The 6,261-nt window shown below is 52.2% G+C and overlaps 1 long non-coding RNA gene across 1 annotated transcript; it reads left to right on the top strand.

The window, feature by feature from the left end:
• Positions 1–458: 458 nt before the first annotated feature.
• LOC132520543 (uncharacterized) lies at positions 459–2,446 on the top strand. The gene is made up of 3 exons (XR_009540568.1): positions 459–745; positions 1,509–1,569; positions 2,177–2,446. It is a non-coding gene; the product is annotated as an uncharacterized LOC132520543 (long non-coding RNA).
• The last annotated feature ends 3,815 nt before the right edge of the window (positions 2,447–6,261 follow it).

Below are 6,261 nucleotides of genomic sequence, written 5' to 3'. Positions count from 1 at the left end.
AGGTTTTTTTAATCTCAGTCTTGGTCTCAATTTTAGAGAATCATTCTGAGTTCAGAGCCTCAAGGTGGGTTTAGAGTTACTTCTGGAGAACTGTTCAGAAGCACCGGCAGTAGGAAGTTTGATTCTGGACCTCTCTCCCCCGCACCGTCAGCCACGTCTCTTATCATCAGAAAGAATGTATGAAAAACTCAGGAATCGAGTACATCACAGCTGGGATGGACCTCACGCCATTGGCTCAGGCATGAGCCTGTGGTGCGGGGGGGGGGGGGGGTGGAAGTCTGTTCCCTTTCAGCCTCCGTCAGGGGGGGCAGGGCCCTGGCTTTCACCTATTTTGGGATTCTTCTAAATTGGGAAGACAGTTTGCATACTGGGTAGTCAAAAACAACAGGTGTCCACGACAGTTATAAATCTAGTGTTCTCAAGCGAGGAATAAACGGGAAGCCCTGTCCCAGCAAACAATGCCAGTCTTGGGCACTGACTCAGGGGGCAGCAGGCAGGTATTTGAAAAAAGACTGAGAAACTTGCCGAGAGCCTGTGTCCCCTTCTGACTGCCTCTCAGAGAAACAGAGGCAAGTTGAGTGGAGGACCAGGGTCCAATGGAGGATGAGCCTGTGACGGGCCGTGGTTCAAGTTCATGTGAGAAACAGCGGAAGTAACAGGGGCCGTTTAACCCTGAGAAGAGCCAGGCTGTGGAGAACTAGGAGAGTGTATTCCCCTGTCTTCGAATATTGGAGCAGTCAAGGGGGTGAGATAGTCCGGGGGGCATGGCTAGAACTGAGAAGCGGGAAATTATAAGGAGGCAGATTTCCGTTTGATGTGAAGATGTTTCTAGCAACCAGAGGTGCCCACCAAGTAACTAGAGTGATTCCAAAGGTGGGGACCTGTCCTCCACTGGAAGTCTTCAAGCCAGGACATGGGACGTCAGTTGGTTAGCCTCTAAGACTGTACTGTCCAACACAGGAGCCACTAGCCACATGTGGCTTTTGAGCACATATAGAAATGATGATCTTTTGGATACACTGGCCCAGCCCAGAAAGCTGCCCCCTGCAGGCACGGGTTCTTCTCCCAAACTTACCCATTAGATGAAACCTCCTCCTCTGGGGAGAAGGGAGGTGAGGGTGTGTTTCTCCTGTTGCTAGGAATGCCCAGTCAGGGGGTGTGTGGGGATAGAGGTGAGGTTCACCTGGGCTTACACCTCCAGCGTAAGCCAGTGTCCAGCGTGCTGAGATGGAGAGAGACAGGGGGTTACGGAATGGACACCTGGTGGACCAACCTGTGTAAGCTGCATCTCCCCACCGGTGCTAGCCATGCCCACATGGGCACGAACCGTGGCCATGCACGGAAAGGCACATCGCCTTGCTGAGTGCATGCCCCTTGCTCAGTGCAGAGCGGCTATTGTCTGAGTCCTGGATCCCACACTCGGTGTATCTCCTGTGACATCAAGCACTGGTTTTCGGGGCTGGGATTTTGCCTGTCTCTTACCAACTGGTGTTGTGTCTGAATTCTAGAATTGTGGGATTTCAGAGCCGTTAGAGCTCCCAGATACCATCTGGGCGTGTTGCAGATGAGGTAAGTGGTCTGTAAGAGGGGAAATGAGGCGGCAGCGAGGAAGAGGGCTGTGTGGGTGTTGTCCGGGACACGTGTAGCTTCTCCACCCCACCCCCACCCTGTCACCACCACTTCCTAGACCTAGTAATTCAGGAAGGCAGTCTGTCTGACCAAACGGCAGGAAGTCCACGGCCCACTCCCATCCCGCTGGGGGCTGGTTCTATTCTTGGGCCATCAGAGACCACACGCCCTTCGGGGCATGTGATACGAGCCCAGACTGCTCACTTTAGTTCTGGGATCTGCCACATTCAGTCTCTTTCTTAGTTGTTTATGTTTTCCTTGCATTTTTATATATCCATGACAACCACAGGTCCTCTCAGGTTCTAACGGAGATCTTAGACCCAGCATCTGGGTAGAGATAAGACGTTTTTGCGATTTGTTTTTTTCATACTTTTTCCCATTTACTTTATTGTTCATTAAGTGCAACATATTAAGTTTAATATATTAATGCAAATCTATTTCAAACTCCAAGTATGTGATAAGAAAAGAACTTATTTTTACCTTTAAAAACAAATCATCCGGGACTTCCCTGGTGGCGCAGTGGTTAAGAATCCGCCTGCTAATGCAGGGGACACGGGTTCGAGCCCTGGTCCAGGAAGATCCCACATCCCGCGGAGCAACTAAGCCTGTGTGCCACAACTACTGAGGCTGCACTCTAGAGCCCGCTCGCCACAACTACTGAGCCCACGTGCCGCAACTGCTGAAGCCCGCAGGCCTAAAAGCCTAAGCTCTGCAACAAGAGAAACCAGTGCAATGAGAAGCCCACGCACCGCAAGGAAGAGTAGCCCCCGCTCGACGCAACTAGAGAAAGCCCACGTGCAGCAACGAAGACCCAACGCGACCCAAAACATAAATACAAATAAAAATTAAAAAGATAAACCAAGTCAAATCCAATCCGTTCCTCCTAAAATAAAAAAAAAGCAAATAATCCGTGATGTAGTCAATAGAGTATATATTACAAAGTCAATTTTTATCATAACCTAAATTTATTTGAGCCCAGGTTTCACTAGCTGTGAACCAGAAGTGTGATATACTTACTTGATTGGATCCATGTCTCTGTATATTGGCATTTCTCTCCTATCCTTTTTGTATATGCAAAATGCATTCTAATCACTGATTCTAGATAAATCTGTTTCTTGGAGAGTAACAGACCTGACAAGAAGACGGTTTTCATATGAAGAGAAGTACAGGCAGATGAGGCTGAGTTTGCTCCGAGTTCACGCTCACAGCACAGCTGAGGAGCAGCTTCAGAGCTGGAGCCAGATTCCTGAGTTCTTGCCTCAGCTGTGCTGCCGTTGAGCTGGAGATCTCGGGCAAGACCCTCCCTCTCGGCTACCCTTCTCCAACGTTAGGGATCAGCTGAGCTGAGGGAGCCATGCCACGAACGATGGCCCTGAGATTACGGGAGGGGCTCTGGCCCAGGTGCCCCGTGCTGTGGTGAGTTTCCTAGGAGGCTCAGACCACAGCATCGGCGCAGGTCGCCCCATCATGTGCGGGTAGCGTGCTATTAAACAGGCCTCCACTGCTGACCATCCCAACCTCTGTCCTGTAGTGCAGTTGGGTGAGATCTCTCCCAGATGGTGAGCTTCCGACACTTTTTAGCAGGAAAAAAATTCGAATCGAATCACTCCAGGCTGGCCTTGCACATCGTCTTATTTGCTGATGAAACAGCCTTTCTCGGGCATAACCTCTTGAAACTTACCTCTTCAGAGGAGGCTCATCTTAAGGGGATAAGCTTTAGCATTGAAAATTCTCTTTCCATCTTTGGTTGGCTGTTTATTCTCCTTTATTGCAGGCCCTAAACTTCAGCCCTATTTGTGCTGTCTGAGTATTTGTGTTAAACAGTCAGCCTGGACTTCATCAGGATGACAGCATTTTAGGGAACCCAGCCGTAGGGCTAGTGTCTGGGATTTCAAAGAGCAGACGCTTTAAGCCTCTGACCTGTGCTCCAGAAGGGTAAAGGTTGGCACTAAAAGCTGCCATCTTTACGGGGGATATTAAGCAAATGGGACTTTCTCCTAACGCAGCCAAAGGGACTGGCAGCTCCAATTCAATTCAAAGGGAGCTCAGGGCCCACAGGAGGCCCAGAGCTGCATTCACCGTGGTGAGTCTCCTGCTGTCTGCTGAGCAGCCATGTGCTCCCAGGAGAGTGTTTCTTGAGCATCTACTGTCTGCCCAGCTCTGTGCTGAGTGCTACGGAGCAGACCTAATACGAGTGTTACCACGTGAGTGCTGGTGGCTGCTTCCCAGCTTCCTCCAGAGGGTTCGGGCAGCCGGCTCTGACCTGTCCACCGGCAGAAGGGGGCTGGCCTTTGTGTTGCAACCACAATCCCGGTATCTGAAGCACCTGGACGAAGCTGATGTCTTACCTTTAGTCCGCCCGTTCCCCTCTAGGGCCAGAACTTTATCCGAAACTCCACTCTTCTGAGCTGGGGCTCAGGCGGCTGGCTAACCTCTTGACACCTTCTGAGATGCTACCTGTGTCTTCAGCTGGGGTTCTACTCCAGTCTGGATCGTCATCAGCTCTCACCGCGCAGCCCAGCTTAGATGCTGGGTATTGCCACTGTCCCATTGCCCCTGCAAACAGGCAAGACGGAAGCAGACTCCTCAACCCGCTTCCATTTGTGTGACCCCCTCTGACAGGGAAGGGCTCCTCCTCTACTCAGCACCCAGCTAGAAACCTGACCATCAGCTTAGATCCTTCCCTCCCCATCCCGTCATCCAATTAAAGTTGATTCTCGCTCTCTCAAAGCTATTGATTTCTCTCCGTTCCCACCCTTAACACCCTTGGTTCAACCACCTGTGTCTGTCTTGCTCGCCATTGCAGCTTCAGCTCCCGGCATAGGACCTGTCAAGGGGTTGCTCACAATATTTGCTGAATCAATGAGTGAAAGTGAGTGAGCCAGTGGAGACCATCCATGGTGATCTGTCTAGTCTCATCTCTCCCCTCACCTGGCACCTGTCCTGAACTCCTTTTGGTTCCCTGCCCATCCACCTCTTCTGGAAGCCTTCTCTTATCCTCCCATGTGAATGAGTTGACTTCTCTGTGCCTCAGAGCACCGCACACCCAGCCCATTCCTATAGAACGCGTATCCCACGGCACTGGCATTGCCTGTCTGTGTATCAGTTGTTCTCACTTGACACTTAGTTCCGTGAAGCAGCATCTGTGTTCTACTCGTCATTGCATTCCAGCACTCAGCACACGGGAGGTGCTCCTCACATATTTGTTGACTAAATGAAGATCTAGAAATTCCTGCTTCCCACCTAACCCCTTGCCACTCTCGTGTCTCCCCCTCACCCCGTCCATCCGGGTTTTGGCACTGGTCACTCTGATGTGCGTCCGAGAACCTCGGGACCAGCTCCACTGGGAGTTTGTATTTGGGCACTCGCATCACCCATCCTGGTTCTTGCCCTGTATTGGGGTGCTTTGTTCAGTGTCCTGACCTGCACAGTCAGACGTGCTTTGCTGGCTCTGACATCCGAGTCTATCCAGAGCTCGTGCCCTGTTCTGGTGTTTTCTGACTGGGTCTCCTATGGTGTTTTGTGCTAGGCTGATCCCCTCACTGGGCCGTGAATCCCCAGGCAGAGGTGACATCTAAGTCCTGGGACCAGATAGGTGGGACCACCCTCCCCCATCCCCACAGCGCCCAGAACAAGGGCTTGTTGGTGCATAGTAGGTTCCGAGGAAAGGTCAGATGCTTCCCTTGGATTGATCAGAAGCTGGCGGGGCTCAAGGAGGAGCAGGGCTCTGGGAGTTAGGATGACTGGAGGGAAGCCCCTAAGGTGAGGGAGGGCGAGGGGAAAAGGGGAGATATTTGTCACCAAGAGTGTGGGTGGAAGAGGACATGCCCTGACAGGAACAGCAGGGAAGCAAGAGGTGGAGGGAGGGAGGGAGGGAGGTGCAGAGCAGAGTTGCTGGCCTCAACGCCCTGTTAGACATGCCCCAGGCACCCGGGGGGCAGCCAGCTGGCTGGGCCCCGTGCCCACACAGCTGTGACCATGGGAGCTCTCTGCACGTGCCTGTCCTCGGCCACAGGGGCCCTTGCTCTCCCCATGCGATGGAAAGGGCCTCACACCCCTTTTATTGAGAGAGGAATCAAGTCAGCAAAGTGCTTTATGTCTCCTCTAGAAAGGGTGTGAAGCAAATGTTAGTTATCTTCACGGCCACCACCACCGTCATCCCCTCACTATTCCTCACATCTGTTTCCCTGGGTGTTCACCTTTATTATCTCATTTCGATCATCACAAATGCCGTTATTTACACTTCATAGTTGAAGACACAGAAGTTCAGAGAGGTTGAAGGGCTAACCCAAGGTCACACAGCTAGCCTTGCGGGGTGGTGATGTGGACTGAGATACCTGCTCTGGAAATCCTCTTAGAAAGTGTGGGCAGGGGCACAGCCCAAGTCTGTGTGTGTGTGCACGTGTAAGTGTGCCTGTCCCGATTTTCTCCGTGTGCACCTGTGTCTGTCCACGCCTCTGCATGTCGAGGGGTGCGTGTACGGTTCAGGGTGGACCTTGGCAGGTGTTTAAGTGTGGAACCGCACAGAGGGCAGCCTCGGGGTCGCGGGCGCGTGTGAACGTGGTCTGGGCTCATACACGCGCGTGCACGCAGGCACTCACCCCCTTCTCAGATGACTTGGCTGAGGGTTTG

The sequence above is a fragment of the Lagenorhynchus albirostris genome, chromosome 5, assembly GCF_949774975.1.
Source record: "Lagenorhynchus albirostris chromosome 5, mLagAlb1.1, whole genome shotgun sequence".
In the NCBI taxonomy this organism is placed as follows: Eukaryota; Metazoa; Chordata; class Mammalia; order Artiodactyla; family Delphinidae; genus Lagenorhynchus; species Lagenorhynchus albirostris.
This window is presented reverse-complemented; position numbering and strand designations above follow the sequence as displayed.